Source organism: Mesoplodon bidens, assembly GCF_964165515.1.
Source record: "Mesoplodon bidens genome assembly, chromosome: 13".
Classification (NCBI taxonomy): Eukaryota; Metazoa; Chordata; class Mammalia; order Artiodactyla; family Ziphiidae; genus Mesoplodon; species Mesoplodon bidens.
Window position 1 is genome coordinate 14,179,973 of NC_138169.1, and position 23,273 is coordinate 14,203,245.

Here is a 23,273-nt window from a genome sequence, read left to right on the forward strand (position 1 = left end):
TGAAAAATCAGGTTCAGAAAACATAGCCTTTAAAGATTTAAGCAGGCTATAACAAATATGAGAGTCTCGAAAATAATAAATCACCATAAGACTAGCAAAGTACAGACTCTAGATCCAGACTGCCTTGGATTGAATCCTGGCTCTGCCATGTATAAGCTGTGTGTGACTTGGGTCCAGCTGCAGAAACGTCATGTGCCTTTTCATCTGGAAAATGGAGATAATAATCATACCCACCTCACTAGCTTATTGTGAAGATTAAATTATCCGATATTTGTGAAGCGCTTAGAATAGAGCCTGCCACAGAGTCAGGGTTTAATAAACATTAACTAAAGTTATGATCAGAGACGGGAAGTAACTTGTCCAAAGCCACACAGCTAGCAGAGGCAGGATTCCAAACAAACTTGTTGGATCCCCAAAGCTACACTTTTTTTTTTTTTTTTTGCAGTACGCGGGCCTCTCACTGTTGTGGCCTCTCCCGTTGCGGAGCACAGGCTCCGGACGCGCAGGCTCAGCGGCCATGGCTCACGGGCCCAGCTGCTCCACGACATGTGGGATCCTCCCGGACCGGGGCACGAACCCGTGTCCCCTGCACCGGCAGGTGGACTCTCAACCACTGTGCCACCAGGGAAGCCCAAAGCTACACTTTTTTAAAGCACAACCCGAGCAGCAGAGCTAGAAAGAGGCCCTTTATTTCTGTGCCCTCTTCTCCCCGCCCCCCGCCAGTCACTCCCAGGCAAAACTGCCCCTCCATGCCACCTCCCTGGTCAGAGCTGAGAAGCCTTGCATCTCTCTGTTCCCAGTCAGGGCATGTTCTCTCTTCAACTTCCATCCTTGAAAAGGGCCAGAGCCTCTGTGTGGAGGGGAAAGAACACATGCAGGCAGGCTTGGCCACCCAGCTTCACACAGCTCTGCAGGATTCCTTCCTTCTGCTTTTCTCTGCATGTCAGGGTGACAGAGACCAGCCCAGGCCTAGCGTGCCTGGAGCCTGTCTGCCCCAGCCATACCCAGAAGACCCCTCAGGGAAGTCCTCCAACGCCAGAGGCAGAGATCACAAGCAATAAGCGAATAGGCTGGCCACTGGCAGGCAGCTAAGAGTAATAATAACGGATGATACTGTTTATTACATGTTATCAACTGGGCTCTTTACAAATAGTACCTTGTTAAATCCTCACTTCATCTCAATGAGAGTTTTCTCATTGGTTCTTTCTTATAGGTAAGGAAACTGAGGCTCAGAGAGGTTACGGTATTTGACACAAGTCACACAGCTTTAAGAGCCAGAGCCAAGATTCAAAGCCAATACTGATTGGTTCCAAAGTCTGATTGTTAATCCACGCTACAAAGCCTTACCTGGTTGGCTGCTCTGAACACTTTTTTTCCTTCCAGTCTTAATACCAAAGGCCAGCTGCGAAATACTTAATAACTGAGCATAGCCATTGAAAGAACACTGAGGCCATCTTGCCTTGCCTCTCACTGGCCCTTGTGTGGGTCAATATAATGAAGGCAAATACATGCAAACCACATGCAGAGTTAACCTGTCAGTTTTCTGAACCCACAAAGGGCTATTCAGAAAACTCTGGACTGGTATTTCCCAATTTTTAGATATTTCAATATTAGTCAATTCACAAAATCCACATTATTACTTACTAATATTTTTTAAACTCAGTTTGTTTTTCTTAAATAAATTCACCCCAAAGGAGGAAAATTGAAATCAGTACCGTAAATAGAAAGTCATTACCACTTACCACAAATAGAAATGAAGCCTAGAAATAAAAACAATGAACACCCTACAATGGTACCAAATCCTAGCTGGGTATTAGAACCTTCCCGAAGTTTTGAGCAGGAGGGTCTTTCTCACTTACAGTCGCACTCATACTCTTTTCCACTTTATTTGTAAAAAATGGAATATATGTTAATTAAAACAATGTTTATATTACAGATCTGCAGTCAGAAGCCTCAGGTGGGGCAGGGGTGCGTTCCTTTCTGGAGCCTCTGGTGAAAAGCGTTTCCTTGATCCTTCAGTTCCACGTGGTTGCAAGACTGAAGCCTACGTTTCTTTGCTGGTTGCCAGCTGGGGACCACTGTTACCTCCAGGCAGCCTCTGTCTGGTCCTTATACATGTCCTCCAACTTCTCAGGACCTTTGGATCCCTGTCATGCTGCCGTCTTTCTACTTCTCTGCAGCCAAGGCAAGTTCTTGGATTGTAAAGACTCATGGGATTAGACTCGTCCCACCTGGATCATCCAGAACAATCTCTCCGTCTCAAGGATTTAACCTTAATCATACCTGCAAAGTCCCTGTTGCCAGGCAAGGTAACATATTCACAGGCGTGGACATCTTTGGGGGCCATAATTCTGCTTATCACAGCACACTAGCACCAAACAGAGACTTTCTTCTTGGGAGAATCAGAGAGGGAAGGAGGGAGAGAAGGAAGAAGAAGGAAGGAAGGAAGAAGGGAAGGAAGGGAAGGAGGGAGGAGGGAGGGAGCTGTTTGTCAAGTGAGTCTATGTAATTTATAATCCTGTCTATGGGCCACTTAAAATAATCCTGTGGACAATCCCTTGCTCCATAAGTCTTGTCCTGCCACATCGCAGTTGATAAGCTTTGGAAGTGCTCACATAGCCGATCTGGCTCTGGCCATGTGAGTTTCCATCTGAAACAGGAAGGAAGCAATGAAATGTCTCAGACAGACTCCTCACAAACTTTTCACTCAAGGCTCACATCTTCCTTTCAGGCTACCTGGAGATCCCCCAAAACTCCCCTGGCTTGGCATTGGCTCCTTCTGGGCTCACTTCCTGGCTGGTTCCAAAGGAGTCCCTTCCAGAACCCCGCAGGGCTGCAATGTGTCATTCCTCTGTGCTATGTGGAGGCTTCCACAGCAGACCTGGGAAAGACTAGCCATGCTCCGTGGAAGGCGCTGGGTGGCCGGCTTCCCTCTCGAACAGGCCTGCTCTCTCGCCCTTTGCTAATGACTTTGCTCCTTTGCACTTTGTAAAAAACCCCGCAACACCAACTGGTCCCCTCTGGCTTTAACCTTGCAACCCAGTTGGCCCTTGTAAAAGGGGGGTGGGGGCCAGAGGGAGGCCAGGCAGGGGCAGGCACAGGCGCACACGCTGCCCAGATCAGCACGGACTGCCTCGGGTCTGTTCCTTTCATGACCGCTTCCCAGGACTCTCACAAAAAAGGCCAAATAAAAGCCTTTTGACAAGATGGCAGAGCTGCGTGCGAGGCTGACTCCATCAATAACCAGTTCATTTGGGAGTTTCTTTGCCTGTTCACATACTCTCCTTCCAGATCTCCCTGCAACTGGCTGCCTCCGTCTTGTTCACTCTGGCTTCCCACAGCTCAGGACAGCCTCCTTTCCCACCCCTAGCACCAGCCCCTTGGCAAATCCTCATTTTTATCTTCTTTGGCTCCTTTTCTCCATTCCATGAAGCTATGGATGAGACAAAGTGAATGTGCCATCTGGGGAGACAGAGGCCTGGCTTGCAGGAACTCATGAAGCTGCATGTAAAAAAGAGGCCTGTTGAATGAGATGAGGATTATGAAGGGAGCCCTGTGGGCAGGCATACCTAGGAAGCAGGATTTTTTTCTCCTGGAAAAAGCATAGATATGGCCCAAACCCCACGTATGTGTCTTTAAGAGTAGATTCTCCATCCCAGACTGGTTGACACACACATGGGTAGTATCAGAATCAGTATCTGTTACAAATAACGAAGTCCTGAAAGTTGCAGATTATTCACTTTTGAAAAATATAATTTTCTTAATGCAAGGTGATCCCTATTATAGAATATGTATAGGTCAGCTTTTGCGGCATGACAAGCTACTCCCAGACTTAGTGGCTACCAAAACCAGTGTTCATTTAGTTCATGATTATTCCCGTCAGTTTTTGAGCTGAGTCCAGCTGGGTAGTTCTCCTGATCTCTGTGGGATTCACAAACGTGTTTGTAGTCAGCTGCCAGGTTGGCTGGGTGATGGCTGACCCAGGGGAGCCTCTGTTGGGACTTTCTTGTCAGTCCTTCGAGTGGTCTTTTGTCCTCCAGCAGGATAGCTCAGGCTCAGTGTCATGGTGGTGGTACCATTCTCATTCTAAGAGAAAATGAAGGCGTGCAGGACCTCTTGAAGCCTAGGCCCCAAATTGCTGCCTTGTCATTCCTGTTATACTTTACTGTTCAATGCAAATCACCAGGCCAGCCTAGATTCAAAGATAGGGAAGTACTCCCCAGTGCTTGATGGGAAATGCTACAGTCACACTGCAGAAAGCATGGATGCTGGGAAAGGGGAAAGGCTGTGGTCATTTTTCCAATCTAACACAGTTTATTTCCTATTGTCATTCCCTGGAATTCTAGCCCCACGAAAGGATCATAGGAACTAAAGGAAATAAAAGAATGTGTGATCAAAGAATCTGTGAAAATTTGGTCTCAACAAAGTAAATAAGCTTTAACGCAGGATTTCTCAGAGGCTTTAATCACCACGCTGCCTGGCGAGCCTTCAAGAGTGGGAAACTGCAGGCAGTCCAGTGACTGACAAATTCCCAAATGGATTGCCCTTCTGGAGGGACATCTCCCAGAATTCATGTGCTGTAAAATGTATTTTGGGAAATACTACTATGATAACATAACTCAGGCTAATTTGCATTAGATATGTCATTCTGCCGTAAAGATAAAAGGGGAGCCTTCACAGGAAGTTCTGTCTTACCTGTGCCACTCCCAGAGGTCCACTGTCATTACTGATATACTGCTAAGAACTGGAATGATTCTCTGATTGTAGTGATTTACTCCCAGAATATTTTTGCCAGGAGAAGAGCCGGGCAGTAAAGTTCATCAAATTGGTGATAAATAAAGAAATCACCAAGACTCATCCCACCCAAAGGCAAATGCTCTGGAATAATTCCTTCTGGTCATTTTTCCCCATCTGCATTTATTTTCTTTATGCGGTTTACCCCACCCAAGTTTCTGCCATTTTTTATTTAAAACTTAACATTATACCAGAGGCATTTTTTAAAGATCAGTTCAGTGGTAGCTCAATATTCTGCCATATGGATGTAATATTTTGCCTAATAACAGCCCCTCGCCTAAGCTGGATATTTATTTTTGCCCCCTATTTCATTATTTGGAATCAGAGCTTTTATACTGTAAGAGAATTGAGTGTGTTTAGTTTCGTTATTTTGTTTGGTGTGAGAGCTGAAAGGGTCAGCAGAGAACCGAAGGCCTCGGACTTTTTATTTTCCTGTTTGTTTGCTTTTCGTGACAAGGTAAGCATGATGGGAAGTGCAGTAAGATCAGGCCAGTTCTCAACATTTCCATTGCTGGGGTCCCAGTTGGCAGTAGGAAGAGGATTCTTCCCGTGTTTTCAGATAAATTGCACTTGTGGTCTCGCCAAGCTGCAAGCAGGATTCAGGTTTGGCTCGAGTCTGAGGTCTCACTCACAGCTGTTAAACCCTCTCCAAACCGCAGGCCAAAAATGATTGCGTTCGGGGACTCTGAATCATTTATTTCTCCCCTATTTCCTACCTACCTTGTATCCAGAAATCATGGAAGAAAATCTATTCTTAGTAAATGGGTTTTCTGGTTTTTCAGAGTTAAGAGAGCTCAGGAGAAGGTGGGAGGAGGGCGGGGGGGAACCATAGCTGGTGTTGAAATTAGCTCGTGTATAGTTACTTTTTCCCCCTCGGACTAGATTCGACTTTTTCCACAGTTCCTGAAGAGTGTGTTCTGTAGTCGTTTTCCACAAGTCTGATCTGAGGAAATTAGATCTTAGGCTCTAAGATCCAAAGTGTGAGCCCAACGAATTCTCTCAGGCTTGTATCATGTAAAGGCGGGTCTTGGCAATCTCCCAGATTGCTCCTGTGTTCTCAGATGCTTTCAGGACTCAAGGCCAACAGTTTCAGTGCTCTGAGCCTCAGTTTCTTCATCTGTCAAATGGAGATGTGCCATAAACAAATTAGGTGAGCTAGCGGGTTAATGGGCCAGGCACTATTCTAAGTGCTTTACAATGAAAACTCTTTCACTCCTCAACAGCTTTATGAAATAAGCCCTATGGATATCCCCATTTGACAGATGAGAAAACTTAAGTCAGAGAAACCGTAAAACATACTGTGAACTGTAAATCAACTACACTTCAATAAAATGCATACATACATACATACAAAAGTACTGTATACAATTCCTGGCCCCCAGTGGGCACTCAGTGTATCAGGTGATCTCTAAGATCCTGAGCCATCCCATTCATCATGATGTATTGTCATTGCTTGTTTAACTGTCTGACGTCCCCCCTAGACAGTAAGCTCTGGGAGGACAGGGATTGTGCCCAGTCCCCCACTCATTGTCCCCAGAACCCAGTCCAGGTCCTGGCCAGGAGTGGATGCTTCATAAATGTTTACGGAATGAAGTGAATGAATGAACAAGTCCCAAAGTGGCAGCAACTCGGTCCTCCACCCGCAGCCTGGCCAAAATTCTACCTCATCCTGCCAATCCCTCACCTGGTCAGGGCTTTGCAGGAAAAGAACTCACACAAAGTACCCTCCCCAAAAAAGGGAAGGGGTTGGTGAGTGGGAACATGGACCCTCCTGAGATCTGAGCAATGGAAAAAAAAATCCTCACAGAAATTGTTTAAACAGGGCCTCCCATCACCCCCTCTATTCTTGCTCTTGAGAGGAGAAAAATGAGATGCCAAGTCCCCATAAACAATAAACTCGTGGAATAAGTCGAATCAAATATCAAATAACGAGGGAGCCCAGACTCATGAAATTATCTGTAGAACCAGAAAGATAGTTACAAGAGCAAGCAGAAGTTTTTGAAGACATGGCAGAAAACATATGCTGAGAAGCATGGTTCACTTTTAAGCCAAGAGATTCTAGACCTGAGATGCAATAGGTAAGGCGAGCTGATTTGGTGGGCCTGGTACAATGGTAACATACAGTAGAAGACCTGAAGTTTAAAGTGGAAAACTCCAACATAAGTTAGTGGCAGAACAGGCCGAATGTTGAATTCAACAAATATTGAGTTGAGTGCCAATTATATACATGACAGTCACTGTGTGACAGGCTGAGTTCATCACAGTAAATAGGTCATATTTTCACCCTTGGTCTTGGGGTCCTGTATGAGATGGGGAATGAGTTAAGTTTTAGCCATTCTGTGAAATGGGAAAAGTTTGTCCTTGGGGCTTTCCTACATCCTCTTTCAGCACATTTTTATGGCCTCCTGATTCCTCTCCCTCTTACCTCACCAACTTTTCAATTCTCTCTTGCTCTATCTCCCCCTACCCCACATCCCACAGTTTAAAAGTTGAGCCTCAGCTCCTTGTAAGTAGGCATGGAGAAATTAACTCACACAAGGGTGCAAATGACGAAATACAGCTTAACGCACTTTGCAACATTAGTAATCCGGCATAAACCAGCATTTGCTTTTTTTTTTTTTTTTTTTTTCTTTTTGCGGTATGCGGGCCTCTCACTGTTGTGGCCTCTCCCATTGCGGAGCACAGGCTCCGGATGCGCAGGCCCAGCGGCCATGGCTCACGGGCCCAGCCGCTCCGCGGCATATGGGATCCTCCCAGACCGGGGCACGAACCCGCATCCCCTGCATCGGCAGGCGGACTCTCAACCACTGCGCCACCAGGGAGGCCCCAGCATTTGCTTTTAAGCCCATATTTGCTTCTGCCAAAGAAACAAATCTTTAATTGCAGAATTTCCAAAATAGAGATTTTGCTGTGGGAAGACATAGGAAATGCAACCTTTCAGAGCTACAGATTTCTTTTAAGGCATTTAATTCACAGTCAACAGTTTCACCAAACCATTTATTAAGCTCCTAATACATGCCAGGTGCTTGAACAAGTGCCATGTTGCTTATTCCTCACAGCAATCTCAGAACTGGGCTTTGAGAAGTAAGAAATGGTTTACGGGATGGAGAGGGGCACCGTCTGAGGAGATTTCAGCTCTTGGATATGGAATGGAGTCACGGGGGAGAAAGGCACATGGGGTGGGGTCTGGGTGTCTGGGGCAGGAAGGAAAGGGAAGAACATAGTAGCAGAGCATGAGAATCAGAACCAGACAGTGGAAAATAGCAATTATAATGGCTGATATGTGTGAATCAGCGTGAACTAGGGGCCAGGCCCTGACATCGAGCATCTCCCCTAACTCTCACAGCAGACATTGGGCTGTAGGTGTAATTGTCATCATCATGCTCAGTGGATAGTTGAAGAAACCGACCCTGACACCTAAGTAACCCATGGCACAACCAGAACTCAACCCAAGGCTGCCTACTTCCAGCACCCACTGAGCCACCGGGGGGCTGTGAGGGCCGTGTTGGCTTTCTTATGTAGAGGAGGCAAGGGGAACTCCCATATGGTATTAAATGGTATCCCCAGGTCAGTGTTCTGGCATGAGAACAAGTCTTGTAGTATGGTTACAATGATACCTTATCTCTAAAGGTAAAATAAGAATCAGCATCTTTGCTGAACTTACAAAGAATTATTATAGGATTTCTCCCATCGACCTTCCAAAGCACTTCACAAATGGCGCCATGTGGAAGGCCAGAAGAAGGTAAAAGTCTGAACCAAAGTTTCTAAGAAGATCTGAGTGAGACTCGGGCCCCCAGTCGTCATCTGCCCTCCTCATACACCAAAAACCAGAGTGCTTGGGAGTGTATGTTTGTTCTTATCCACTGAAATTCAGACAGGGCAGGAAGACAGCAGTGGGGGACCCAGGCCCAACATCAAAACCTTTCACCCAGTGTTGTCAGAGTACTATGTGCCACTTTTCTCACAAACCAGCTCCGCGAATAATCTTTGTGAGCCTTCAGCCTACACAGAAGTTTACCAGGCTGGGCGACTCCATATTGAAATGTTGTTAAATGTGAAGTAAACATAGTTTATTTCCAACCCTTAATGGATGTCAGTGATTATCGTTTGACGCCTTTAATTCCTAATAATGACATCATTCTCTTTCCCAAAGCAGAATGAGGCTCTGAGTTGGAAAGTGACTCCTAGGAAAACCTCCATGGATTTGGATAATATTCAAGCTGCTCCCTTGGCCCCCAAGTCTCAGACAGACTAATCAAGGAGGGTGGATAATCTCTGGTATTGTCGGAGATTCCGATCTCTTAACTGAGATGAAAAGACCAGACCGGTCTCCATTTCCCTGGCTCAGTGGTCAGTAAGAATGCATCTCATCTCACAGGAGCCATGGGAGCCCCAGGCCTTGGACAAACTCCAATGTACTGTGTCCTCCCTAACTAGGCCCCAGATGGTATCGCAGACTCACAGTAGAATGTCAGAGGCCTTTTGAAATGAAACGGCACTCATTCTACTTGTGGAATCCTGTAGGTCAGGGAGATTAGGAGCAGTATCATAGGCCACAGAGTCACTTGTTCAGTTAACAAACATACATGGAGTTCCTGCTGGGCTCCAGGTCTATGATGGGCATAGGTAATGAGGCGGTGGACAAGTCTGAGCCTGGACCCGCCACTCGGAGCTTGCTGCCTGGTAGGAAATGCAGAAATTAAACCAACCAGTATAAATAATGAGGTCAATTTATATCAGAGTGCACAGGGCAGCAAAGGAGAGGTTGCAGGGGCTAGGGGGTCCTGTCTGGGATACAGTGAGGGGCCTTTCAGGAAGGCCTTCCTGAGGGGGAGATGCCTAGACAGAAATGTGAAGGAGAGGGAGCCAGGTGATGGGGGGCAGGGTGGAGGCATTCGGGGTCAAGGGAGTGGCTTGTGCAAAGATCCTGGGACACAATGTGTGAGGAGCCACAGAAGGACCCACATGGTTGGAGGAGGGAAGCTGACCGATGAAGCCAGGAGAAATCAACAGCCATTCTAGAACTGAAATCCAGGGCTCCTGGCTCCTACATGGAACATAATTAATGACAGAGGGGAAAAATGCAAATAGGACTAAAATGTGGACCTCGCCAGCGTGTGAGATGAGAAAGTTTGCCTTGAAGGCCTTCCCGCTTTCCCCTTCAAGACTGAAGGTATTGATGAGCACATAATGTCACAAGGGAACATCAAGGTAATTGCACTTGAGGCCACTGGGTGTTCCTGAGGCAATCTGATACCGGAGACTGCCCCTCTCTGGCCTGAGCAGGTGACATCTGCAGGGAAGACTTGCCCCAACTCGCTGCCACTGCACAAAGCAGCAGTGACTACACCTGGGAGAAACTGTGGCCTCCTGGCCATGACACCTAATCACCTTGGAAGTCAGCTGGATCAACAGACTGCCACCATGGCACTCAGTGTGTCACAGGGCCAGGACTAGGGTAAGGCAAGAGAGGCACTCACCTTGGAAATGAAGTTTAAGGGGGTGCCAGAAAACACCATCGCTGAGATAAATAATATTTTAATGCAGCATTTCAAAAATCAAACTGAATGCCGAGTATCCATGACGAAGAAAATTTCAAAAGTTTAAATAAAGACGGGATCCAACCCTGCTTGTGTACAACTCACTTGACTCACCCTAATCCTGGCCCTGGTTCCACTAAACCTTTATTTACAAAATCAGGTGGGCAGCCTACAGGACATAGCTTGTCAGCTTCATTTTGTTACGAATCACATTAAACTCTTATTTGATTACTGGGGTTTTTGGTGTCCCATAAATTTTGTGTCTAAGATAAGTGCCCCCCTCTTCTCATTGTAGTTCCAGACCTGCTGTGTGTGCTCAGGCAAATAAGTGCCATCTCTGAGCCTAGGTGTCTTCTCTTGTAATACATGTGGGAATAGTGGTCCCAACCTACAGAGTTGTAGTGAGGATTACCCCCGTAAAAGACATTTGCACAGTTACTAGCACTCGATAAATAGTGATTGTTTGCATGGCTATAGTAAATATTCTGTTGATTGATGGTGCTTTTATAAGAGTTCTCTCCAACAAGAACAAAGTCTGGGCTTCAGGGGACTTCAGGGGACTTCAGAGGACTTGGCATTCTCTAAGGATGTGGCAACTTTCTCACTTAGGAACAAGCCTCCTTTTGGGTAACTTGGGCAACTTGGAGCTGCCTGCAAAGAAACTGTTCAGCCAGGGCCAGAACCAGGTGCCTCGTGGGCTCCCAGAGTTCAAAACCCCATCACGGGGTGGCCCAGACTCTTGCCATGAATTTGAACTTGTCCTGCAAAACTGAAGTGTTTCAGGACCCAGGCACGCAGCATTGTAAAATGGGGCAATTAAACCTATAAAACCAAGGTTTACAGGGAAGTTTATAGTGTCAGAGGCTTTTTATGGCTTTTTTAGATTAGTTTAAATAGAGGGAAAAAGAACAGGGGAAAGAAAAAGAGAGGACTTGAAACTTGAGGAGGCTTAAAAGTTCAGAAAGAAGATTTTAGGAAGCACAGAGGGGTCATAATCAGAGGCACGTTTTTCCATCTTGCTGTCTCTTGCAAATTGGAGCAAAAAAAAGTCAAGACTTGCTGTCTGCCACCACTCCTTTTTTTTGCCTTGTCCTTGGCTGTCTGAAAAGACCTACAGGGGCTGGGGAAAGTCCCGAAGAGGGATTGGAGAAAGAATGTAGGACTTGAGGGAAACCAGAAAGTCCCTTGCTGGTTTCGAGCATGCTTCTCCAGACCTCAGGAGGCAAAAGCCTCACTGCATCAGGCAGGTCCATGTAGTGAGGAGATGACCTACAGTGACGGAAGTTTGTCATAGGAGATGGGAAGTGTCTTCATCAGCCATAGGATGACTTTGGGCCTCAGAATACGGACCACATGGAGGATGTACACGTTACTTCAAAGTCCTTCAGGTAGAGGTCTGAGAACCAGAGTTCCATCTGGCCACCATCTTCCCCCTTCACCCACAGTGGTGTCCTTCCTCTTTCTCAAAGCATCCGTGTCCTTCCTGTTTCCTTGGCTCAGGCAGTACCCTTTGCCAGCAATGCCTTTACAGCATGTTTCAGATTCCTCACACTCACCTTGAAGGTTCACTTCTTAATGAAAGAGATCTCCACGATATTAAACAAAACAAGCAGGGCTCATAGTTGTGGATATAGTATGCTGTCAACTGTATGGTGGAAAAATGCATACATGTGTATGTATTTGTATTTGTAATCTGTATTATAACACGCAAGATGATAATGTTTTTAATTTATCAAATACTTGAGAAAGGACGTGCAAGGCATTGTAACAATATCTGACTCCAGAGAGAAGTGGGTGTCTGAAAGACACAGAAGAAAGAAGGCTCACTTTCCCCCCCTCCCCGTCTCCCCTTTTGTAAATTTTAACTTCCGTCTCATGAGCATGGAGAACCTATTCAAAACTCGGGTTAAAATTTATTTTAAAAAATATTTAAACTACCTGGTGGTGATCTGTACTATAGCTTTGTGAGATGGCACCACTGGGGGAAACCAGGTGAAGTGAACACAGGCTTTTCCTGTCTTATTTCTTACAACCATATGTGACTCTCAATTATCTCAAAATAAAAGGTTTAATTAAAAAGAATAAACTCACTTCCTTAAGAGACCTCTCTGCGTCCCCTGCTGCCCAGATTAGTCCTACCCAAAAGGGACCTACCTTGAACAGGCGTATGAGTTATTTAAGCCCTACATCAATCAATTGTTGGTAGGCTATATTGGTTGTTAAATATTTCCAATATCATATCTACATATTTACACTTTTATAGTAACCTGGAGTTCTCTTTCAAATGCACTTGTCAAAAATTTAATTACATAGTTGAAAAAGTTTTCAAATTCTGTTTCTCCCACTAGACTACAAACTCCATGAGGGTAGCAACCAAAACAGTCCGGCTCACTATTCTCTCCCCAGTGCCTGGCCCACGCCTGGCATATAGCAGTGTTCCCGTTAATATTTGTTCAATACATTAGAGAACTATTACCTGTAAAAAAAAAAACATTAACTCAGCACCATTAGCAGCAGAGATTTGAGCTCAAATAAGCAGCCTTCTTTTTAGGCACTGAGGATTTCCAAACAAAGTTCTACAAGAGATCATTGGATTGGCTTGATTTGGTCCATTTAGTATGCAGCACTCCTATTGGACATTTTTTGGGCCACCATTCAGTACGGAGCATTCCTACTGGCCACACTGACAGGTCTGATGCTTATCAAGGTGCTTCCGACCAACTTTTCCACAATGGCTTCCCAGGCAAAGTTATCTTCTCCTTTTCCACTCTTTAGTTTCCTAGAATGCCAACTTATGGTATTTGCATCTTTTATCTTTAGATAGAGGGCTTTCTTTGGCTGGAATCTATCATAGAGAAGGTCCTGGTTAAACGCGGGCTCCTGTCCGTTCTAGCTCTGCCGCTAAGTGTGGTCTCAGACAAGTAACTGAACTTTGTGCTTCTGGGCGTCCTCCTCCGTAAAATGGGCTAATAACAGTACCGGCCTCAAAGGGCCCTTGTGAGCCTTAGTTGAGTTAATACACGTCAAGAGCTTAGAACCACAGCCTGATATACATTAAGCATTTAACAAATGTTAGCTAAAAGCACTGTTCAGAGCATTTGAAGGGTCCCCTCATGGCACGGTGACTGGTTGATTTTCTTTCCAAAGCTGATCTAACTCAGTTTGAAATTTTGGTTGTGCCGCAAAAGTCAAATTCAGTTCTCTTGGTGAAGGAGCATAAACTCTGCTATTTCCTGTCCTAATTATAGGCTTGTTTCAGCTGATGTAACCCTTGTTTTCCATTAATGTATTCAATGTCTGGGTTGATTATTTCTTTGGCTAGATCCTTAAAAATTTTTGAATGTTTATTGAGTTCCAGGAATTCTACTGAATGCTTACATACATTATTTTATTTCATCACATTTACTCATAATTCTGATTTTGAAATAATCATTTTTAAAAATGAATCAAGCAGCGGTTACTGTGTTAAGTATCTTAGATCATTTAACCCTTGGAAAGGCCCCATAAAGTGGATGTTATTATCACATATGAGATTGATTAACTTTTTCAAGATCACAGAGGTAGTCACTGGTAGAACAGTGATTTGAATACCAGAGCTTGTACTGTAATATTTCCAGACTTCCCATCTCCATCCTGCTTATACAATCATAATAAAAAATGTAAATAATTATTGTGTGCTATACTAATACATAAATTTCATACTCAAAGTTATTTATGATTTATTGGAGAGTGGGGGATTTTCACAAGCACAGGTCAGGCAGGTTATACTCAGAAGTGTGTGTGTGTGTGTGTGTGTGTACGTGCGCGCACATGTGTTCTTTTTCTCACACGTGATACTTCCATGTCATATTTTTAAAATCAAAAGTTAGACTCAATTGCTGAGGGTCACAGATACATCTCCACTTTAGGCAAATTTCTTTTAAAACTATGCAATTTTTTTGGAAAGTTAGACTAAAATTTTAAGTAGAGGGTTTAGCTCTTAAAAACTACATTAAAGGAACATGTATCACTCATTTTTGGAAATTTAAATGAAAATTTAAGTAGAGGGTTTAGCTATTAAAAAACTATAGTGAAAAAAATATGTAGTACTCATTCTTTGCAAATTAGATAAAAATTTAAGTAGAGGGTTTAACTAATTTTTTTAAATTATAGTGCATTCCTGTGGGGAAAAATGAATTTTTTATAATGTAAATCATCATTTCTGTATGTCATCCACATCCCCCATATACATCTGATTCTTACACTTGGATTTTCTCACACTGGGTGAATCGTCTATATATCCTAGTAAATAGATGAGTTGGGGTGGTGCTCATTGCATATTTTCTATATCTAGATATCCTCCAGGGCTCTGCAGTTACTATGGAATAAAGTTCCGAGTATATACCCTGGTAATTCAGGCCAGCCAATATACAAGTTGATTTTGCTTCTTTGTGGTTTCTAATAGCCTTCCCTTCATCCTGCACCATTTTTTTCTGGGCAGGAAACCCAAAGGGACAGCAATCAGGAAGAGGATTCCATCCCTGCCTTCTCCCTTTCAATGGAAGTGGATAATTCAATCAGTCCGCAGACGTTAAGGCCTCATCAGCTAGCAAGGGAAGGCGGTCCTGAAGCCAAGTGGATTCAGTGTTCATTGTTCTCTCTGTCTCTTCCTCTCTTCTTTTCTTCCTTCTAAGCTAAATCTAATGGAAGACAAATCAATCCACACCGAAAGGGGGAAAAAAAAATCAGGCTTATTTTCACAAAAAAATTTGTTTTGTTTTTTTGGATCAGAAACACAGGACTTCCCAAATCAAGTTAAGTGAGTCCCAGATGTGGACTCATTTCAAATGAAAAACACACCCCCATCATCTCAGGCAGAATTCTGCTTGAGGAAACCGGTGATTGCGATTGCAGTGCCCGACACGAGAGGATTTCTCCAGAGAGAGTTTGTCCCAGACTGTGGAGAGGAAGAGGAATGGGGAAGATGAAGGGCTGGCATGCTTCTCCTCCCCCCTGGGGAGAAGAGAGACAGGATTCAGGTTAATGAGGTTGGAGGGTCGATGCGAACCAATCCGAAGCGTGGAAAGCATCTTTGAATAGTGCCGAGGATGGCAAGAATTGAAGCTGCCACATGCTAAAGGCTGGGCTTATTAATGAGAAGGCACTGAATCCATATTACACAGCCTGGACATGTAATGCCCGAAACAAACAAAACCCAACGAGAAATGACAGTGACGCTCACACTTGTGGGCATTCTGGAGAATTCTTTTTCTGCAGGAGAATAGTAGATGGCAGCCGGAATGCCAGGAAACAACGTGATGTGCAAATTAATATATTTCTTTAAAAGGCTAAGAGAAGAGGGCCTTTTGACAGCCTTTGATTCGGCCATTAATCTTCAAAGACTGATCAACACACTAACATGTCACATGGACTTTCTTCTAGTGTTGGACCAAAAGAAGAATGTTGAACCGTGTAACCAAAGACATCTCTTGATGAAAGATCCTCCTTTTAACGACTATAGTTCGCATTTTTATCAATGTCATGCTGCACGCAGATGAAAACAGTCATTTCAATGTGTTTCTTCTGTCTTCTCCTAATAGGTTTGATTTTACATTTCTTGCCATCTGGTTTGTTGAACAGAAATACGGAAGTACTTTTACTCTCTATATGCTTCTTATGGGTCTTAGTCGAGGATGTGGCCTTTTCCTTTTTTGTAAACTGGACTCTAACCCAGATTTTACCCCCAAACAGGCCATTTGGGTACTTTAGCAAGGCTCTTGCCCCTTTTAAGCAGAACCGTTAAACCCAGTATAATTACATCTTATGGTGAACATCTCAGCCATTTCTTCCACAGCACATGCAGTATCCTACCTTGCTATGCATCCCCACAGCATCTTAGCAGAGTTTATTAAACTGAGCTGGATGAGTTCATGTAGCTTTCCAATCATTATATTTCTCAAATTGGTCTCATAATAGCAATAATTGCTAGCATGCACTGAACGCCAGCACTCTGCTTAGAGCTTTAAATATACTTGCCCATTTAAGACTCATCTCAACCCTACGAAGTTAAGATTGAGCCCATTTTGCAGATGAGGAAACCAAGACTCTGAGTGGCAGAGCTGGGATCCGAAGCAGTTATCATTTACTAAGTTCCTTGCACTTTGCTTGCACCTTATACTGTGGGTCCAGCGCTACACTTCCAACAGAGGACAGACACTTGGGAAGGAGTGTGTGCACACTGTCAGGGAAGGTTACGAGGGGCTTTGTCATAGTAGGTACCAAGTCCATTCTGAGGTTGCTTGACCATGGGGTTCTGGCCCTGGGTAGAGGCACATGACATCAGGACATGAGTGACCATGGGGTGAGGGGCACCTAAGGAGGTGGGCAAAGGACTGGAGCTCTGATATTTCTAATGAATACAATCCAATGTCCAAAATATACAGCTTTGTCATGTCCGAGATATGAACCTGTATTAGTTTCCTGTAGCTGCTGTAACAAATTATCACAAATTCGTGGCTTAAAACAATAGAAATGTATTCGCTCATAGTCTGGAGGCCAGAAGTCCAAAATCAAGGTGTCAGCTGGGCTGCATTCCCTCCAGAGGCTCTAGAGGAGAATGCTTGCTGGCGTCCTCCAGCTCCTGGTGGCTGCTGGCTTCCTTGGCTCATGGCTACATAACTCTACTCTCTGCTTCATCTTCCTCGGTGTCTGTGTCTTCTTCTCTTCCGTCTCTTATAAGGACACTTGTCCCTGGGGTTAGGGCCCACCTGGGTAATCCAGGATGATTCCATCTTGAGATCTTTAACCTAATTTCATCCATAAAGACCCTTTTCCCAAATAAAGTCACACAGGTTCTGAGGGTTAGGATGTGGATGTATCTTTTTGGAGGGTCACCATTCAACCCACTATCACCTGTAAATCAAGTATTAAATAAATAGAATCACTGAAACCCTAGACTAGTAAAGTGGAATTCTGTTGAAAAGAAGGCAAAGACCATGAATTAGAACTTATCTCCTCCCCTTAGCACTTGGCTCCATGCCTGGCACCCAGGAGTCTTCATAAACAGCTGCCTTTTGAGGCCCAGCGGAGCCCAGTAGAAATGGCATAAGCTTCGGCAAGCCCTGGTTTAAATATGGACTCTGCCATTTTCTAGTTCTGGCTTCACATAAGTCATTTTACTTCTTTGAGTTTCAGTCTTCTCCTCTGCAGAATGGGGCTGACCCTAGTGCCTGCCTGGCAAGGTGGATGGGGAGAGTAGCAAAGTATGCGTTATACCAGTTGTAGTCATTGATAGGTTCATCCTTGCATATTTAGGGGGCATGTATTTATTTATTTTATTATTTTTTTTGCGGTACGTGGGCCTCTCACTGTTGTGGCCTCTCCCATCGCGGAGCACAGGCTCCAGACGCGCAGGCTCAGCGGCCATGGCTCACGGGCCCAGCCGCTCCGTGGCATGTGGGATCCTCCCGGACCGGGGCACGAACCCGTGTCCCCTGCATCGGTAGGCGGACTCTCAACCACTGCGCCACCAGGGAAGCCCAACGTCTTTTTATTTATAGTGTTTATAAAAGCAATAGTCTCCTCTCCCAATACAGTGGTCATTCACAAATTTGTTCACCAAGTGTGTCTGTTTCTGTGCATTTCCTGTCCCCCCCCAACCATACTTGAGTGGGGCATATGAAGGGTAGAAGAGACATGTCACTTTGGGGCAGGAGCTTTTGATTACTGATGTGGCACCCTCCAGAGCTCTATCACTCTAGGATGGAGACTGACAATTGTGAAGATGGTGGCTAATCCATTATCCTACCATGAGTGGCTACTGTAAGTAGAGTCAAGATTGCTGGGGTCCCGTTGATTCAAGATCCACATGTCAAGTGAGTGAAAATAGTGAATGAGAATAATCTCTAGTTGTTTTCAGTCACTGAGATTCTGGGACTGTTTGTTACTGCAACATAATCTAACCTCCCCAGACTGATACACTGTCTTCTGTTGAATGCAACCTTACACCTTCCCACTGTAGTCCTTCTATGCCCTACTGGGTTTAGGTCACAACTGAGAACAAAACCTTGTCTCAACCCAAGCTGCTGGTTGCACAGGAAGGTTCCCACGCCTCTTTCATATGGGGATGCTGGGAACCCAGAGAAGTTGTGTGGGCAGTGGCAGCTTCAATGAAACAGGACATTACCAGGAGAAACAGCTGCCTGCCTTAGCTCCCACTAGCATGGGCATCCCCTCACCAGGGGCATGGGCTCTGAAATTCCTCCTGCAGACTCACACTCCCTCCCCCAACTTCATGAATCCCTTAAATACTCCCTTCATGGGCTTATGCAATCCCCCTGTTGCCAACAAGCCTGAGTGCTACAGCCAGCGGGTCTGATCCCTGGGCTGCACAAGGCACTTCTAGGGTATTAGCATTATTCATCTCTGGGATGGGAGTAGATTACAAACGCATCTGGTGATGGAAACAAAATGCCAGAGTGAGCTTGGAGCGGCTACTTTCATCCTTCCAAACCAGACGTCTGCACACCAAATGCTCCCAGGAGCCGGGCACCTAACCAAAATGAGTGAAGGGGGCCAGGTGGGGCCAGCAGCAAAATGGAAAGTGTACGCCTCTTCTAAAGGGCCACCACTGCTTGCCTCCAGTGGGTCGGAGCTGCCAGATCTTCCAATTCTGTGCAGAGAACTTAGATCTCTAAATTCATAGAAAATATTTAGTTACGAGGTATTTGCAAATAATTAAAAACTATGCGTACGGTGTGGTTTTCACTGGTGATATTTACCAAATATTTCTGGAGCCGCCGCTGCCCGGGAACAAGATGGACATGCACTTGCCTTGTCCCCTTGAAGCTGGGGGTGGTCATGTGACTCATTTGGGCCAATGTGTCAGCAGAGGTGACACACATCACTTTCAGGTAGAAACTATAAAAGCCGATGCAGTATTCCCCCAGATTCTTCTCATTGCCTCAGTTACAATGGAAGCACATGAAGAGATAAGCACTCTGCCTCAGTTCTTAAGTTACTGTAATAACAAACGAGCAAAGGAACCCCACTGATCCCACCGGCAGAAACACAATGAACATGTTGGAAGAGCAAAAAATAAATGTTTGTTATTTACGCTCCTAAAACGTGGGGGCTGTTTGTTACTGCAGTAGAATCAAACTTATTGTGACTGATACAAACAGCATACACATGACACAAAACAAGTCTCTGGCCATTTCTTTGATGTGCAATTTCGGATGAATTGTTTTTCTCCTCTTTTTCTCTTTCCTTGTTTCAAACGCTTCCTTCATCTCTATTAATTCAGCTCCTCCAGCAAACACTTATGGAGACTTCTATAAAGGAAAATTGCTCTAACATACCATAGCAACCATACCATAGCAACAACAACAATAACAACAATAATTATAAAATAGTGGATGCTGTCCTCTGACAACCAGCTTATCCAGAGCAGCTCAACCTTCTTGGTCCAACAGGCAGAGGCAATCCAGACCCCAAAGTAGTCAGACTCCAGAGTATCCCCCAACCCACCCTAACTTCTAAACCCTTCCGTGATTTCCAGGAGACTCTGATCTGTAAGAAGCATGCTTACTCTCAGACCCCAAAACAATGCCTGTGAGTTGTTTTACACAACATGGCCTCATGGCAAGCAGGTTTTCTTTGGAATTAGGCTGACTTGATTTTATTCCCTGCTTAGCTACTTATTTGCTGTGTGACTTTAGTCTCAATTTTCTGTTGAATACAGTAAAGTACACCTCCAATTTGGCAGAGTTATAATGAGGATCAGGCATAACATATAGCAAGCACCCAGGAGAATGGCCCATAGTTGGTGCTCAGTTAATGGCAACTTTTGGGGGGAGAGAGATGTGGACAAAGTGAAGCAAAAGGGGTATTTGGATTCACTTTAAATTAGAAGTTACGACTCTGTGTACATAGTGAGTTAAGCCTGTGGGCTCTGGAACATGGCTGCCTGGGTTCAAATCCTTTCACTCCAGCTGTGCAACTATAAGTAAGACACTTCACTTCTCTGAGCCTCCGTTTTCTCATCTGTGAAATAGGAATGATAACAATAATATTTGAATCCTCGGGTTGCTGTGACAAGTGCCAGGCACATAAAAAAGATAAACTACAGATGAGACCTTATGTCCTTATTATGTAAAACTCTGACAGCAACATTTCAAGTGCAGTTTGGAAAGCGGCCAGTCTGGCCTTGGGTAAAACCTTACTTCCGCGGGCTTCTGCAGAAGGAGGGTCCCCCAGCCTGGCCCTCTGGAATCCTCCTTTTGAAACCGGCAGTTTACAAGGTCCCACAAAGCTTCATTGTTTTCACCTCAGCAGGGAACACGTGTTCCTGCTGCATACACGCACTTGACTTTGACACAGGCTTTTCATCTCTGGGACTCGGAACGGCATGGCAAGACTGCCCGGGAAACCCGATCTCCCCAACCCTCAATTCTAAACGTGTTGTTTCTTAGACTGGTCTCACCTATAAATCACGTCTGATGACAGTTTGAGAAGAAAGACATCGCAAAGCAAATCTTACACGACGTTCTCATCACCAATGGCATTTAATACCTTAAACCAAATGCTTTATGGCATTGCAGCGCAGGTCTCAGGCGGAATGGAGGCAGGCTATTATTTTTTGCCTTTTGTGCACCTTTTGTGCGCTTGGGGGTCACCCACTTTAGGGAATGCCTGGCTGTTATGCTTGGGGGATTTGTTCTGGGGGGGATTTAGGATGGTCGCAGGGTCCACCAGGATTCTTGGGAGATTTTTTTTTTTTTTGGTACGCGGGCCTCTGACTGTTGCGGCCTCTCCCCTTGCAGAGCACAGGCTCCGGACGCGCAGGCTCAGCCGCCATGGCCCGCGGGCCCAGCCGCTCTGCGGCATGTGGGATCTTCCCGGACTGGGGCACAAACCCGTGTCCCCTGCATCGGCAGGCAGACTCTCAACCACTGCGCCACCAGGGAAGCCCCCTTGGGAGACTTTTACACAATGAGGCGGCGAACTCTGGATACCACCGTGGGGTGGTATCCAGAGCCGGTAATATGAGAAAGTTATGAGAATATAAGCCAGGCCTGATCTGGGGTTCCTCGCCATTCACCTGAGGGGCCCCTTCCCTTCCAGGGAAGTCCATATGGTGAAAATCAAACCAAAGCGACAGCAAATAAAAACAGTCCCTACCTCCCCTCTCCCCAAACCCCAGCCAGACTTGGGAAGAAATGTGAACGTCTATGCTCCAGTTCACTTCCATCTGACAAATATTTTCTGAGCATTTCAGTGTGCCTTCGATGAGCCTGGACATGAACTCACAGAGGTCAATACCCTTCTCCTTAGTGTGACACAATCTAATTCAGCCATCCGTGTCTAAGCACCTACAGCACCCAGGGAGCTGGACCAGCTGCCGGTGGAGTGGCTGCCAGGGGGACTGTCTCAGGCTGCAGGCTTCAAAGAGTTAAAAGACACACAAATGTGCAAGCGGTGAGATCAGAAGCTACTGGATGCACCTAGAACAGTTCCTGCTCATGCACGGTCAGCAAATGAATGGTTTGACCAAAGAACCAACAATAGAACCAAGTGATCCGAATAACCCAAATGTGCACATGATGAGCGTTTGCTTCCTTCTTTCCCTTTCTTTCATTCCCCAACAGGTGCTGTAGGAAAAGGATCTGGCATAACATCTCATCAGACTCACCCACCATGAAGGGTCATCCACATCTGCGAGGGAGACGTGTTGATTTTCCCTGATGAGACATTTGGAAGACACGTATTCCTGTCTGCCTCTGATTTCCTAGGAATGAGCCACGGGAGGGACTGCTGCTTGCCTTGCATGTGTTCGCTGGGCCAGGAGGAAGGTGGTGTAATTCCTGGTCGCAGAGTGTACTCTGCCCTCCTGTTCTGATGCTGTGGCTCCTGAAAGAGGGGTCACAAGAATAAGGCCAACATTAGCTGGGCTTCTACTAGGTGCAGACACAGAGCTCAGACCCATGCAGGCATCAGCTCTGAGTGCTTCCTGTATCACAGAGGGGCTGGGAGCAGAAAATCAGGTGATGGGGGTAGACTGCTCAGCACAGAGCCGGAACCTATTAATGCTTCACAGATGGCAGTTTCTTTGTCATATCCTCAGTTACACGTGTGGAAACTGAGGTTTGGAGGAGGGGAGGTGGGGAAGCAGCTATGAATGGAGACCCAGGAGATAACAGCATCCAGAACGTGTGAGCTTCCCGATCATGGCAAGGAGCTTATCCTAACACTGGAGCTGGGTAACTTTGGGTAAGTTATTTCACCTCTCTGTGATTCCAATAACAACAAAACCAATAATAATAATGATAGGTTGAATCGTATGAAAATGCCGATTTCCTACTTTAGCAATATTTGAATGTCAGTGATTTCATAAGCTTCAAGTGAATAACAACAACTTTCTCATAGTGCCCATGTGAGGATTGAAAAATATGTAAAAGCTGAACACAGCACCCAGTAAACTGTGATCCCTCAAGACATGGAAGTTAGTTTAGTTACCACCTCCATGGCTTTCTTGGATAAAAGAAGAAGTGAGATCTATTCATATGGGCTTCGGATGCAAAGGCACTACCGTATTTTCCACACCTGGACAAGCCTGTGTCATGGGGGCCTCATCCCCACCTCCAGGGGTTGGTGATACGGGATCAGCAATTTCCTCCATCCAGCCACATAGGTAAATGTTTTACCAGCTACCCTCACAGCCCCCTTTCCACCGCAGGGCAGAGCTCTCCAAGCCCGAGCACCCTCCTTTGAACCAGAACTCTGGAATTGTTGGGGGCCCCAGGGTCCTTTCTTTTCTTCTTAGGGGAGGGGGAGCTGGGGGATGGGTCAGAGGGCAGGTGTGCATTATAGATTCGAGCACAATGAGGGAGAAGGAGGCCGTTTCCAGAAGTCTGTGTGAATGAGAACTTGGCTCCCCTGAAGCTGGGTGGGCTCAGGAGC

General features: G+C 45.4%; 1 long non-coding RNA gene across 2 annotated transcripts in view; it reads right to left on the reverse strand.

Moving 5' to 3' along the window:
* The window catches only part of LOC308627150, a 297,953-nt gene that overhangs the window by 9,757 nt on the left and 264,923 nt on the right, over window positions 1-23,273 (reverse strand). For both annotated transcript variants that reach the window (XR_014017358.1, XR_014017359.1), the window contains one exon: window positions 22,006-22,223. This is a non-coding gene — a long non-coding RNA (uncharacterized lncRNA). The remainder of the gene's footprint in view (window positions 1-22,005; window positions 22,224-23,273) is intronic.